Source organism: Triticum urartu, chromosome 1A, assembly GCF_056163025.1.
Source record: "Triticum urartu cultivar PI428250 chromosome 1A, HENAU_Tu73, whole genome shotgun sequence".
Lineage (NCBI taxonomy): Eukaryota > Viridiplantae > Streptophyta > Magnoliopsida > Poales > Poaceae > Triticum > Triticum urartu.
In genome coordinates, this window is record NC_141873.1 from 418065585 (window position 1) to 418082256 (window position 16672).

Genomic DNA, 16672 nt, shown 5'->3' on the forward strand with positions numbered 1-16672 from the left:
TTCCATGGCAGCCGCCCCCATGTCCGGGTCGTCGACATCATCCGCCGTGCGATCGGGGGCGTACTGGCGCTCGATCCCTGCCGCCCCGGCCGGCGGCGGAAGAAGAGGGTTCTGCACAGAGAACCAGCTGGTCAGAAGCCGGCCGACATGAAGCCGGCTGACGACGAGAAAGAAGATAAAGAGAGAAACTTACCACGGGTGGATGATTTGCGCGAGAATACGGCGCCTTGCCGTACTGCCAGTCCCCGCTGAGCTTGCAATTGGCAATGTAGTTAACCATGAGCGCCACTTGCGCGTGGGGCATCTCCCACGTGCTCAGCCGGCTTGGGTCGAAGCGGCCGCTCATCTGACACATCATATGGGGCCGGCTCTGGAGAGGAAGGATCCGGCGCTCCACGAAGGCGGCCACCAAGTCAGCCCCGCGCAAGCCTTCCGACTGAATCAGCACCCGAAGCCGGGCGATGGCGGCGTTCCCGGCCGGAGACAACGACCGGGATCAGAAGCTCCACGAGGGCTGCCTCCCAGCCGGCGGGCCGGCTACGTAAGCCGGCAGGTTGATGTAGTCTTCTTGCTCGGCGACGTTCTTCACATAGAAATAAGATCTCTGCCAGACCTTTACCGACTGGATCAGGGGGATGGGCGGGAACGGATTGTTCTCGCCCACCCTCCTCATGGCGATGAAGGCTCCGCAGGGGGCAGGCACGCCGGCGACGGCCATGCCGAGCTTGCTCTGGAAGAACTCTCCCCGGAGCTCCAGCGTTGGGAGCAGCCCCAAGAAGCCTTCGCAGAGGGAGACGAAGGCCGACAGCAGCATCACCGCATTGGGCGTGAGGTGATGCGGCTAGAGGTTGTAGAAGTCGAGGAAGGAACGCAGAAACCCACTCGCCGGGAGGCCGAAGCCGCGCAGGCAGTGCGAGCGGAAGACGACCCGCTCGCCCTCCTCCGACGCCGGCGAGATCTCCCTCTCGGGCGCCAGGCGGACCTGAACGCGGTCGGTGCCGGGCAGGTGGGGGGTCGGGCGAAGGAACTCCACGTGATCCTCATGGACGTTGGAGCCGTCCCAGGAGCTTGACAATGCCATGGGAGCGAGGTGGCGTGGAGACGCGACGGCGCTGAGATGGGAGGCTGCGGCGGCAGTGAGAGGAAGAAGACGAGAGTTGGGTGGGACGGAGTGGGAGGGAGCGCGCGAACCTCTGTCGCTCCCCCTCCTCCCCCTACTTATAGGCTCACGTGGCGGAGCCGAGGAGGCGTGGCGTGGGGAAGCGTGGGGGTCGATCGTGCCCACTTCCCATGCCCCGCGATTACCGACCCTTAATGGCGAGGCGAAAACTGCCTTGAGAAGGCGAGCGGCCCTGTGGGCCACGGGAGATCCGCGCCCGGACCGAGGCTCGTGAGTGGTGGGCCCGGGCCTGTGGCAGCGTCCCATCGCGCGCGTGCGCTCGCAGGATCCTGCCGCCACGTGGCCGCGAGAGGGCCCCTAGTTGGCACGCAGGCCCCCTCTCCTCCCGCCCACGCGGGGTTATCTGAAGTCGGCATACGCCCGCGAAGCCGGCTCTTCAGAATAGGAAGCTGACCAAGCTTCTCGTCCCCTTGTTCACCTCAGAGCTCGATCAGCTTCGGGGACTACTGTCGGAGTAAATAGCCATGGGTAGCCTAGCCGGCTTCCCCTGGCACTTCTGCAAAATTTACGAGCCCGCCCGGCTCTCAGGAATCCAAGACATGGGGCTACCTTCCCCCCGCCGGCTGCGATCCAGGCCGGCTTTGGGAAGGCGGTCCGACTTTAACCTTCATGAGAGGGCCGACTCCAGGAAGCCGGCTGCGAGAAGGCTGACTCCTCCGAGCCGGCTCCCCATAAAGCAGTCAAGACCGTGCCCACAAAGTTTGCACCCACCTAACGGCGGTGCGACGGGGCATGGCTACAGCAGAGCCTGCCACCCCTGAATCCCGGGGCACGCCTGGCACAGTGCGCCGTACGAGGTGGGCATGACCCGTCCGGCGCAGCACTGTTGCCATGTTGACCCTGGCGTCACCCACGACGGGCCGCCAGCGTGGCCCACAGGCGGTGGGCCCCTTAGAGCAGAGAGACGGCCGAAGGCGGCCACGCTTCCAACCAGCCGGCCCAAGACAGATCCGGCTCCCCGCAGCCGGCCCGCCGCCTCCCTCGAAGAGGACGCCCCATTAAGGAGACAAGACGCGGTAAGGCTACAGCGATCGTCGGACAGGCGGCGGTACTGTAGCCGCGCTTACCACGATAAAGCTCACGTCAACAAGATGAAGCCACAGTGACCCAGGAGTTGGCAGCCGGCGGGACCCACCAGTCGGCGGGCCCCAGCAGCCGGCGCAGAAGCCGGTAAGCGCAGTCACAGACGGCTAGGCCCCGCGCCCAGCCGGATTACCATTGTACCCCCGGGGGGTAGGCATATATAAACCCCCCGGAGCACCCATGCAAAGGGTTCGACCCCCTGCTAGTTCTAGATACCATACAAGGAGAAGAAGCAGGCTAGTCGTGCCCTTTCTTCCTCCTCCCCCCCCCCCCAAAACAGCTCAAGGAGCGTTGTGTAGCTACTCGATTCATCTAGTGAGCTCGCGGAGACCCCGCAGAGCAGCAGTAGGGGTGTTATCTCCTCGGAGAGCCCCGAAGCTGGGTAAGATCCGCCAGCGTGCATGTCTTCGCCTCATCCCGCTTCCAAGCACTGGCGACGTCTTACTGGTTCCCACAAAGATAAGCCACCCGTTGGCATATGTCGCACCTACCACCCGACAAGCAGGTTACAACAGCAAACCAGTTAAAGAAACAGGTTTAAAACATACCTGTTGCGCCATTGGAGTTTCAATTCCATCCTTCAAATTTGAAAATAGTTGGTATGAGTAAATACAGTCATGCAAGAGCAAAGGAGTATGAACCATAGCTACAGAACCTGACCTGAGAATAGATCTTCTTCTCCTTTAAGCGTTGAGTTGGGATTTGGAGTGGTGGTCCTCGTGCTTTGGGCACTGCAGTTCCCTTACTAACTGCTCGTGTTTGGGTGCTCTGTGGTGGAGACGGTGCTGTGTCAACTGGAACTGGGTTACTATCTGCCGGGGTTGGGGTTAGAAGGGGTGTAGCTGGTTCTCTGTCCAACTAGGTAGGGGTACAATCTGCGAGAGTCTGGGTTATGTGTGGTGGATTTGGTCCTTGGGCAAGTACGACCATGGTTCTATCTGCATCAACTGGTAGCACTATCTTTTCTGAAGACCGTGTTGTTACTCCCGTAGATACTGCCATCACGCTCTCCAATTCAAATGGCTGATAAACAAGAAAAGTAATTGAAAGTATAGACATTGTATGATAGACAGGTGCAATGGATAGTGGGGAATAGAAGAGGGCATGAAATAATTCATATTTATGTTGTCTAACCAAACAGGATAGGATGACACAATTTCACATATATGATGGCTAACTAAACAGGATAGCATGACACAATTTCACATTATGATGGCTAACTAAAAAAGATGGAAAGACATAGTTCAAAATATGAGACTATGTAAACAGGATGAGATGGCATAACTATATAATGTGTTTATTAAATAGGTTGGCATGCCATAATTCACATACATTCACGGATAGAATGCCATAATTCAAAATATGATGACTGTAAACACTAAACAGGATGAGATGATATAACTATATGATGTCTTTATTAAATGGGTTGCCATACCATAATTCACATAGATGATGTGTATGTACTATGTAAACATGATGACATGATATAATTCAAATATATGATTTATATAGTAAGCAAGTAAGCAGATGGCAATCCATATATGATGTAAAAACTAAGCAATGCAAGACAACATGCATGATATGGGTAATATAACCCTGCCAAGTTTGAGCATAGACCTTAGGGGGAAAATAGGACTGGTCATCAGTCTCTGAATCCTCCTCTGAGGAGCTCTCTGTAACCAGCAAGATGTCTGCTTCAGCAGGTAGCATTTTCTGCTCTGAATACCTTGTTTTCACTCCAGATACTTCCATCACCGCTTCAAATGGCTGATGCACAGGAAGAGTAGTTGAATATACAAACGTTGTCGCCAAATGGAACACATAATACAAAAAAATGATAGCATGATATAATTCACATACATGATGATTGGCTAAACAGCATGGCATTGCATAATTCTGTATATAATGCATTTGCAACAAGATAACATTGTATAATTCACATATATAATGTCTTGCCACAAGATGGCAATGCATAATTCACATATATGGTAATTAGACACTGAACAGGTGGCATTCACACAAAGCATGTCTAAACTAATAAAATGACATAGCAATGCGAGACACCATACGCATGATATGAGCAACATAACCCTGCCATGTTAGAGCATACACCTTGGGGGGGAATAGGACTGGTCATCTGTCTCTGAATCCTCCTCTGAGGAGCTATCCGTAACCAGCGAGATATGCGCTTCGTCAGATAGCATAGTCTGCTCTGAAGACCTTGTTTTCACTCCAGAATTTGCCATCACTGTGTCAAATGGCTGATGCACACGAAGAGTAGTTGAATGTAATAACATTGTTGACAAATGTAATATGTAACGAAAAAAAAAGATGGCCTGATATAATTTACATATAAGATGACTGGCTAAGCAGGATGGCATTGCAAAATTCACATATATGATGACTGGCTAAACAAGATGGCATTTCAATTCACATAAACGATGAATAAACTAAACAGATGGCATTCGCACAAAGGATGTCTAAACTAAGCAGATGACATATTTGATGTATAAAGTAAGCAATGCAAGACACCATATGCATGATATAACCAACATCAGCATGCCAAGTTAGAGCGAAGACCTCAGGGGGTAAATAGGAGTTGTCTTCTCCTTCTGAATCCCCCTCAGAACAAATATCTTCCTCTCGATTACAATCCGAAATGCATGGAGGGGGGCTGCCTTTGCGCCTACCATGGAGCGACGTCTGCATGAAATTTTATTGCCACACAAGGCTCGTCTCTTTTGCTCTACATGTTCAGTTCCATTGTTTACAATAGCTGTCATGCATAGGAATAAAACATAGTGAGATTATGTACGGAGTGCATGCAGAAATCCAGAGTGATGGTAGCAACCTGTGGATAGACCCAAAAGCAATAATAGCAGGCAGATAATGGCTTCAGTTAAAAAATACATATAATGGCTTCTTTACTATTTATTTCCCACCCATCATGAAACTCATAGTAGACACCGGAGATTAACCAGATAGTAGATAGATACTATTGATAGCGGCCCTGATATGTACCCCACAACCATTTAAAAACTCAAGTTTGACCATTAGTTTGGAGCTGACTCAGAGTCTAATCGGTGAACAGGATGATAAAGTAGCATGTAATATTAAGCGATGCATAACGTAAGCAGACACGAAAGAGTGCGACCTCTCTTGCAGACCCGTGTAGTCCTCGAGGTCATCTGCTCGGTTGATGATGGTAGTGCAGTTTTCATGGCCGCCAGCGGCGGGGAAGAAGATCTGAGGCGGCGAAAGACAGTTTGGAGGCCCGATCCCTGCTGTGCTGGACCCTTCTATCGTTGGAGCAGCTGAGATGGGGTGGACGACGGCGCAGCAGGAGCGGGACAAACCACGCAAGGTTTTCTTTGATAACTATCTATAAGAGAAGTAATTCTGTAAGGGCTCGTTTGAATTGGAGGATTACAACAATGCAGGAATAGGAGATAGACAGGAATAGGATAGGAATGCACGTGCAAAACAGAGAATTTAAAAACACAGGATTTCTGCCAATCTGGGTGTTTGATTCACAACAATTGGAAGATCACATGATGCAAAGAAGCATGGTGAGATTAAGTCAAACCACAAGAAAATGTACGGTTATAATGCTATTATGCTACTATCTCTTAGTCTTGTGCTTCATGAATAGGAATTTAAAAAGGAGGACAAGTGAAAATTAAAATTCCTACGTTTTTTCTTTCAAGGAGACACCAAAGGAACAAATCCGTGTGCTAAGTGGACAATATATATAACATGTAGAGTAAAAAAGAGATGCAACAATTGTACAACCTCTTTGGCGAAGCCATGTCGATCTCAGGGTGATTGGGTTGGCCGGTGAGGATGCTCCGGCTGACTTGGCTGTCGGAGGAGGGGAAGAAGATCTTAGGCGTCTGGAGATGGAGCCCGAGGTACTGCTCTGCTGTGATGGAGGGTTTCGTCATTGGAGCAGCTCCGGTGAGTTGTATGACGCCGAGGCTGAAGCAGGACAAGAGAGACAACGAACAACGTTAACCTGAGTGGAATTCTAATAGCATCTCCAATACATGACGTAAAATACATAACCACAAAGTGCTAGATGTAAAATACATCAGCTGCTCATCTCTGAACTTAACTGTCGAAACTGAATTTAACTATCAAAACTGAACTTAACTTTCGAAACTGAACTTAACTGTCGAAACTGAATTTTGCTGTCAAAACTGAATTTTGCTGTCGAAACTGGATGCACTAGCAAGGTGAGGCTACACGTCGGTCGACTGACTTTTTCATCTCTGGTCAGTCGATTTTGTAGCCGTTGGATACCAAATCAAGGGCCTGTGGTTCATCTTCAACCTCCACCCCCCTGAGCCAGCCAAACGGCAGCCTTCCGCCGCCTCGCCCGCCCCGAAAACACTCCCCACCACCGGTCCGCCGCTGCCCCGGACATCCCTCTAGGCCCCCCCCCCCCCGTTGCCGAGCTTTTTCTCCGGCGATCCCACGCCACCGCCCCGCCAACGCCCCGGCACCGCCGGCGACCACCGCCCCCATCCTGAACCCTAAGATAGATAGTGGGGTACCTCTCCAGCGAGCCCCCCTCCCCACTACGGCTGGTTCTTCCTTCACCCCGGTGGCATTAGAGTGCAGTGTAGCTAAATCGGAGCAGCATCGGAAGAAAGAGCACGAGCGAGAGCAGCAACGCGAGCAAGAGCAATAGCAAGAGCAGACCAGGCAGGGGACCGAGAGCAAGAGCAGAGCAGCAGCGCGAGCGAGAACTAAAGCAGCAGCAGGTCCTACTGATGTGGACGTCGCTGCTGAGGGAGCGACACCGTGGAGGAAGTGGCCGGCGACGCCTCCATGGATGGAGCGACGCCATGTCGGCTCGGGACTAAGCGCCGGCAGCATCGTGAGATCGAATCAAGAAGAAAATGCGGTGATTAGTGTACAACCTCTTTGGTGGTGCCGATTAGGCCGCAACTTCATCCGAGGAAACGGTGATGATAATGCTCTTCCGGTGGTGCAGGTGAAGATGGCGGTGTGGAAATGGAGGTGGTGCGAAAGACGAGGGGAACATCGGGCAGCTCCTTGGAGGTGGAGGACGGTGTGGCTGAACCGGCGGGACGATGAGATCGACGACGGATCCTCATCCGATACGGTGGATGAGGGACGACGAGGTGTTGCTGTGGACGACGTCGTCGGGGAAGAGGCTCCGGCTGGGTGGCGGACGAAGCAGGGTGTGGGGTTTCATCGCGGGTTTTCGCGGCCTCGGTGTACGAATGTGTGGGCAGATGGGATGGCAGTGGGGAACCATGGCTTAGAGACGCGCTTGTCCGAAATGTGGGGTAAGTTACGAAGGTACCCCCACTGATTTGAGGCGGTTCTTTCGGTTCAGGGGTACCACGGGCATTTCGCGTGTCGGGATTTCACAGGAGGTGGGAGTTTTCGCGCGCGTTGTAATTTCGGAATAGCAAGGCACAGGTTGAGATGGAGGGAGTTGTCGGAGCACAACGAGACAAAGATATATCTTAAATATTTCAGGCTAACAAGGCGCGGGTTGAAATTTCCGGACAAGCCTAACGTGTACTGTACCAAATCAATGCGCCCTACAAATGTCATTCAAAACTTTGAATTCATGTTATGTTCAATTAAAATATTTCGCTACGTGTATAATGCATGCAACGTACTACTCAAATGAACGTTTTAGTGCATTCCAAACGTATATACTACCGCTTCAATATGAACTAAATTTGAATTCGTTTCTCTATTTGAATAAGATCTACAGTAATGATTGTTGTGAAGTCAAAGCATTTGAATTCATTTCTCTGTTTTAATAAGATCTACAATCATCATTATTGTCAAGTTAAACCATCGTTTGTGTATTATCTTCACAGCACACCACATGATTAGTCTCGAGTTACATATGAACTATGTGTACTATACGAACTCGAACTAGATTTTTTGAATCCACTTTATTTTGATTTCAAATCACATTATATTTCTAGCTCTAGCTAGATCTTCATAATCTAAACCATGTCTCATATGTATAATGTGTTTATCACATTATGTATGGTGCCCCGCCCCATACGCCTACAAGTATTTAGATGTGAGTTGCAAACACCACACATTACCACAAATTCAAATAAAATGTGAGAATGTTCGATATATAGTATTGTTTAGATTCTTCGATATTTAGTTGTAAGCTGCAAACGCCACACATTATCAAAAATTCAAATAAAATGTGAGATTGTTTGATGTATAGTATGGTTTAGATTGTTCGGCATTTAGCTGTGAGTTGCAAACACCATGCATTATCACATTATGGTATAACATGTGCACATCACGTGTATCACCGCTATATTCATGCATGCAATGTTTAAAACACTATGATCTCCTATTCAAATATATGAATCCGCTTTCATATCAAATTATGATCTTTGTTAGTCTCTTACACCCACACAATCCTCTAACCTTTGTAGCTACCACTAACTTTCTCTCGTGCATGCACACGCCCTCCTCGCCCTCCCCCTCCCTCGGCATTCTATCCACCGGGCACATTCATTTTTTTCTTTAGGTCGTTCTCCCAGAGTCTCCCCAACTCCTTTCCGACACACACCGATCGATAAACCTCTCCAGCGATGCCTGCCTACAACATACAAACACACCTTCAATCTCCTCCTTTATGTGTCCTTGCCTCGTGTCTCTCATACGGTCAGACACACATGTAAACTCTCGCCCCTCTTTTCATCGCTCTCTCACAACCGCACACTCCTCCCCTATCTAGCTAGTAGTTGGGCCTCTCGCACCACCTCCTAGCTCCATTCTCTCTGTCTATCCGTCTCACTGGGCCTTATTAGCCTCTAACAAATGGACGTACACCGACCGATCTCTCGCTATACATATAGCTAGCTAGGTCCTTATAACTCGTTTTTACCCACACGTCAATCGACCTACCTCATTAGTTGTGTCTCTGCCTTCCTCCGACAAACAACAATTGATCTACCGATCTAGTTAGGTTTGCTTACCAAACACATGGTTCCCCTTCATCATCCATGGATGCGTCCCGACACATCTATCACGCACAGGCACACACAGGAACACATCCCCACTCTTATTGATAACATTGCAGTTCCACCCTCAGTTTGTCTAGTAGGCCTCTCCCACCATCTTCGAGAAGCAACTCCATCACCCATCCAGCACTCTACCCCTCTCCCTCCCTCTCCCTCCCTCTCTATCTCCTCTATCTCTCTCCCATCATATTTCCCGTCCTTCAGTTATGTATGGATGTTGACCGATCTCCCTCAAGACATAGCTGGGTCTCTCCTTCTCAACACATATACGAGTCGTTCTACCTCTACAGTTAGGCCTCTGCCTACCCTTCCCACCACCCCCTCCCCCCCCACACACACACAAATACATAGAGCGCTCTAGTCATGTCTCCCTGCCACACACAAACTTGACGTGAGCCCTCTAACGTTCTGGTAGGCCAGTCGCCCTATATCTTTGACTTGTACACACACACAATTTTGATGGCTCTCTTCATCGATCTCGCACCCACCCACTTGATCCTCTCTTCGACTCTATCGATAGCTATGACCCCTCCCTCTCTTCTCATGGATTTCCCGACCCTCTATGTATGATATGGATAGGCCTCCATTTCACACACATTGCATGCAAAATTTTGTTTGAGATGTCATCGACACATATTCCCACAAATAATTCACGAAATCAACCCCCCACCCCACCCCCACCACAAAACAAAAAACACTCACGAACACGGTTTGTATCTCTCACACACACCCACGTAGGTGGGGAACGTGCACGAAGAGAAGAGGTGCATGCACGGCGCACGTACTCCCGTCTCTTTCCCAACCACACCCGCGCGGGTACACGGTGGAGCTCATTTCTGTATGAAAAAGGCAGCCCACGTGGTAATTTGGCACGTGTACTGGTTGTCCACTTGGTGGAGGGAGGATCGTCTACCATGGGTGAACAAACAAATTGCAACTTGACGTGTTATGTTAAAAAAAGAGGCAAGCCATGTGGGGCCTACCTTAGAGGCAAGGCTCTATACACTGGAGTACTTTTGATGTGTTCCGTCAACTCGCAGAATGAGGAGAAGCTTGCTTAGTACGCTGTCTCCCCCGCCCACGGGCGCGGTGGCTCGCAGGATGAGGTGAAGCTTGCTTACTACGCCTTACGCCCGCTCCCTCTCCCATGCGCGCGGTGGCTCGCAGGACGAGGATAAAAATAACTACTCCCTCCGTTTACTCCTCATCCCTACTACCTTGGTTATAGAGATTATATCATATTGTTTGGAATATATATGTCCTTTAGTAGATTTCAATATGAACTACTAGTACATACTCCAAACACTGATGTATATGGACGTATTTTAGAGTGTAGATTCACTCATTTTGCTTCGTATGTAGCACTCTCCCTCGCCACTTGACCCTCGCCCACATGGTGGACGTGCAGCAATCCATTCGGTCTCATAAAGCCAGAACGATATATACTGCACTACCATTATTGCTCGACTTCCCGAAGAGGCGAAGAGCCAATTGCAAGGTCAATATTTTGGAGATGCCAAGCGCAAGGTTATAGGAGAACGAGTAGTAGGTGCCGCATCATTTATAAATAAAGTTTTTTTTTCTTTAGTGGCACGCACGCAATATGATAGGTTCATATGGAGAGTAAAGGGGTACATAGTCAGGATGGGCCAGCCTACACGGTTGCGTACTGGGGTTGCTCTCTTCACACTCTCTCGCACAAAACGACTGTGGCCACATCTCTAACATCCCGGCGGATCACGTCCGCTTGGGGAAGGGGTGGATGCTTAGTGCGGATGCGGTGGCCGTCGCCGACGGTGAAAACCCACTGTCGGCACGTCCCGATCAGGGGTCCCCGCCGTTCTCTCTCTCAAAGCCGGTGAGGTTGCCTTCATCCCTTGCTCACTGCTGCGACGTGGGCAGTTGCCGCCTCCCGCCGCCCTCCTCAAGGTTGAGCTACATCCCTCAAATACAACTCCCTTTACAACCGGCTTGCACCACTGCTCCAGCTGCCCACATCACTCCCTGTGGATATTTCTCTACCTCTTTGCCCCGCACATACCTCTACTGGCTTCTACATACTGTATTTGTGATGAGTTTATGTCTCATTAACTAGTCCCAGTAATCTTATTCTAATCACGCTTATTCAATTTCTTTGCCACAGGGATGCTCATCTCGATATTGGTGAAACTGCACAAAATGATACGATGGTAAAAAGGTTGCAAACTTCATTTATTAGGAAGCTCGAACGTTGCCAGCAAATTGAAGCCTGGTCAGGGTTCATGGTTCAAGGGCTAGGGACTGCATGGATCATTTTTTTCTTTAGCTGCCTCTGTTCCAAAATAAGTGTCAACTTTAGTAGTAGTACAACTTTGTACTAAAGTTTGCACAAAGTTGAGAAACTTATTTTGGAACGGAGGGAGTACATATCTGCTATGATCTGTCAATCATTGAGATGCAATAGCATGCATGTTAGTCTCCTTTGTATTTGATGAAATGTTGCAACGGGCAACCTTGGACGCAAGATACATGTAACAGAAGCTGGAAGCTTCATAGCATTGTACAAATTTATCTCGCTGATAAATTACAGTACATACTATACTAGTACTTCCTCCGTTCCTAAATATAAGTCTTTGTAGAGATTTCACCATGAACCACATGCGGATGTATATAGATGCATTTTAAGTGTAGATTCATTCATTTTGTTCCGTATGTAGTGGAATCTCTACAAAGACTTATATCTACTAGTAATAGCTAGCCCCCACTACTAGGAATTCTCTATCCTCTCCTCGAGCCACGTCATCAAAATTGATGTAGCCGTTAGATGAAGTAAATCAATCCATAATAGCCGTCTGATCTTGACGTTGAGAGGTTCCGCACTAAGCCACATGCAAGCATGTAGAAATACCGTGCCACATGCATGTGAGTGGGTTTTAAATCACATCAACATGTCTGCATGCAAGCATGCACCGGTAGCATGCATGTAAGTGAGCTTTTAAGTCCCATTAACATGTCAAAAAGAAAAATATAATCCCATTATGCAGTAGGAGTTTAGGAGTTGGCTGATCTTTTTTCCTTACGTGGAATGATCTAAATGATGATGGGAGTTTATTTAGTTTGGCTACCACATTTGTCATGCGGTTATAGAGTTTTTTTGTTCTATGAAATCAATAATTTTGCACAGAGAGATATACCGCTATTCCGCGCCAACGCGCGGGGACTCATCTAGTAATATTTAGGAACGGAGGGAGTACTATGTAAAGAGTTAGGTGTCGCACAGTGATAGTAGTGTGAGGTGGGCCATGTAATCACTGAGCCTGCGTGTTTTCACTACTCTTGCGCGCCTCCGCTGTAAGAATGGAGAAAATTGTAATCTGGTAGTAGTAGTATACCTCCTTTCGCCGAAAGCGTGGGACATCCAGCAGTCCTACCACCTCAGTAATAAAGACCAATGAGCCGTCAAATCACATAGACCCAGTAGTAAGTTGGACGGACGAAGCAACCATCACTCTTGCGCCAGTGAGAGGTCGCGTCCGCTCTGCCCGGGCATGAATGCGGCACCGATTCTTTGGAGCGGCGCTGACCGTTTCGGGCGGGAAGCGTGCGCGGGCGATGGAGGGGCTTTGGGTGGGCTAGGCTGGTCAGGAGCGGGCGTGGCAGCCGTCCGCATGTCCCTACCGGACACGCCCGGAAACGAGAGGATGCACCGACTCTCGCGGCTAAAATCGTACACTACACAACATCTCTCTGTAGGAGTAGGTCGATCTGTCGCTCTCTCTAACACACACATGGTGTTAAACACACACACACACACATGCACCTTGGTCTCGTTGCACCTTCTAACGTGACTTATTACACCTAGACGGAGGGAGTAGTAAGTATACGAGATACGGTGGCACACTGACTTAAGTCGAATACATGTGGCCAAAATTTGTGTGCATGTTATAATAAGGATTCACTTAAAATAGTACGTGAGCGAACAGAGGGATCAATTGGACAGTGTTCCCGAGCAGTAGCGAGATGTGTGAGATAAGATACACCGCTGGCGCTTTTAATTTTTCTTATTAATTTGTTTGTTTCACCCTTTGACTGGTGGGACCCAACGTACTACGTGGAGAGAGGTAAGGTGACTAAGGATGCATTATTTCTGCACCACTGTGGATAGTCTTACCACCAAAGCCACATGACACGATTATGATTGAAATCCCAATGACTCCCACACACACAAAAAACACGGCATGCTTGTCACACGAATCCAGGAATGTATAAAAGGTTATTTCCCTCTCGTTGAACATAACGGGAGGGTTGTGTAGATGGTTAGCCTGTTCGCTCACTCTCTCGCCCTCTCCCGCTGGAGCCTCAGCGCTTGTAGTTGCTCTCTTCACACTCTCTCGCCCTCTCCAGATCTAAACAAGACTTCGTTGGCCTCTGTCTCCCCTCACTGCTGCTCAAAGAGCCGGCAGGATCCGTCCGCCTTGAAGGGAAGGAGGCTTAACACTGTCGCCGTCGGCGAGGGACTACCGGCGCAGCTGTTCACTTTCCACCCAGCGGCGGCGCGGGAGGGCCTCCGACCCCTTCTTCTTTGCCGTCGTCCCATCGCCCACCGAACCACGCCCCAAGAACCTTAAGGTATAATTTACTTACTCCACATGCATTGCTTAGCTGCATGTATACCATGAATCTAGGACGTGGTTCAAAGAGGAAAGGAGTGGGGGAAAGTAGTGGGAAAAGTTGTATATAGCATGAATCTAGGACGTGGTTCAAAGAGGAAATGAAGGGGGAACGTTGTATAGCATAAATTTAGGACTTGGTTCAAATAGGAAAGGAATGGGGGAAAGTAGTGGGGAAAGTTGTATCGCATAAATCTAGGACGTGGTTCAAAGAGGAAAGGAAGGGGCGAAAGTACTAGTTCAAAAAGGAAAGGAAGGGACAAGGCTGTAGAGCTTGAGCAGGACTAGATTTGCTGCGCTCACATAGGGAAAGGCGTCTAAAGATAACAAAACTAGGACCAACACAAATATGCTCCTTGGTTTCTTGTTCTTTGTTGCAACAGACTGTGCATGACCATAGTACATCGGTAGATGCACATGGTGCTGGTGCGTACACTGTCCAGTGCAAGTCATTAGCTGTTGTTAATCTAAGGCCCTGTTTGGTTAAAAACTCCCTAGTCCCTACCTGTTGGGTTCCAGGGAATAAACATGGACTAGAGGTTATTAAATGACATTCTAAAAGACCATGTTACCCCTAGTAATGAACTAATAGAGACAAGGTGCGATGCGTGGCAGGGGCAACTGTTGGTAAAAGTCCCAAAAAGACTCCCTCGGGGTCTTCTTTCTGTAGTCCCAAATGCCCACTTTTAGTCCCTAAAAGTCCCTCCTCTTTGGTTTAGATGGGACTGACACGGAGTTTTTTTAGTCCCTACACCAAAATGTCCCTGTAAACAAACACCCTCAAATAATGCCGCTAGAAAATTGATGCAATGCCACAGTTAAAAGCAAATTACATGTTTAACGAATTTTATTGTTAATATAATCTCTATGTTAATATTAATCAATGCCACCATTTGAGAAATGCTACTGTCTTTCTTTCTTTCCCATTTAGATAAGGTAGATGCTTCTTTTTGTTGGCTTCTGTGTCATCCACCGTTATTGACCACTAATTGTTTCCTTTGCACCTCTGTGTAAACAGGGTTATCTGCTTCACCTTGTTGCCATTGTGACCTTTTGTTGCACTGCACAAAACACTCTTGTTTTAAGAGTGTTTTGTGCAGTTCAACCAAAATGTCACACCGACAACGTTGATTGATTGCTTGATCTTAGTGGAACTGCACAAGAGGAGATCTTACTTCCTATCCGTTAAGGCGAATTTGGTTCAGATCTTCTTCTAGTGAGTTGTTTGAATTCCACATCATGAGAGGTCAGTACTAGCCTTCTTTCACATGATTCTGCAGTGTGCATTCATATGTTATTCTACTTGTACGATAATGTTGATTGATTTTAGTGAACTACACAAATGGAGACAAGACTTCCAATCTGTATGTGCACCGTAATATCCCATTGAGGTAAGATAAGGATATTTCACAACTGTTGCCCTGTATTTTTCCACTTTCATTAGAAAATTAAGTTTAGTACTATACTTGTGCTCCCTAATTGACATGCCAAATCTTACATTGAAGGCAAAGCTTGTTTGTTATTGAACCAAGTGATGAAGGGGAAGAACAAGGGGAAGAAAAACAAAAATCAACTCCCGGTGCTGTCATGAAAAAGTGGTATTGTCCTTGAGAAGTGCTTCATCTGTGCTATTTTAAACATTTCCTTTCCTTTTTTTTGAGCAAACAGTGATGCTAGCATTTAGTAGTCCTCTTGTCTTTGCACAACAGGATCATCTTCCTCTGAAGAAGAATATGGAGTACGTGAAGTGACTAGTTCCGATTATGCCAGGATGAAGAAGACCTGTCTATCTTATCATCAGAAGGAGCAGTTGAAGGATGGTTACATTACTCCCCACAAGACCAAACTAACTTCGGCTCAGAAGGACTGACAAAATCTCCATTTTTTTGCTGTGATGCGCGAGTATAATGTTGTTCTAGGATTCTTCTGGTGAGTTCCATTTTTCTAAAAGTGTGCTCTACATGGACCATGTATGTGCCTGTTGAAACTGTCAATTCATAGTACAGTTTGCTCTATACTAATCACTTTTTTGTATTTGTGCAAACAGGGGTGCTCAGCTTGATTTCAATGGGAACTGCACAAAATGTTCATGAATACATCGAATCATTCATTTCCACCACAAGAAAGGAGGTGCCGATAAGTTCAATACGTTGCAACATATAAGGGCGAAATCATACAAGCTACGCGCGAATTTGGTTGATTTTGGTGGAACTGCACAAAAATAATAGCTGGTTTATTTAGCACGAGGTGCCATGTCAATTTCCGAACTGATGGCAAACCCTGCCCATTCCACAATTGTAGGCATTTGATATTTTGGAATGGGACAACCTTGTCAAATTTTGCTCATTGATTTTAGCAAGACATGCGTTTGATATTTTCGAATGGGACACCCTTGCTGTCAGCAGCGTCGATCAATTTTTTCTTTATTCTTTAGTTGTGAAGTAAATATTTCCTTTGACATGTGAGTCGCTAAGATGCATAATCATCGATTGTTTTGAATGTTCTCTATGAATTGCCAGGCCTGTGTGTTTGATTGCAATGTACGGAAACGCTAAAAACCTGCTCAAACTCTTTGTACTCCTTTTGTTCCGTTTTACTTCGCACATTGTGAAAGTGCATACTTTTTTGCATAAGATTGGTCAAAGTAGAGATACTTTGACTGCAGACAAAACTTGTATGCAGACTAGAAAGGACCAGAGGGAGTACATGTGAAACTG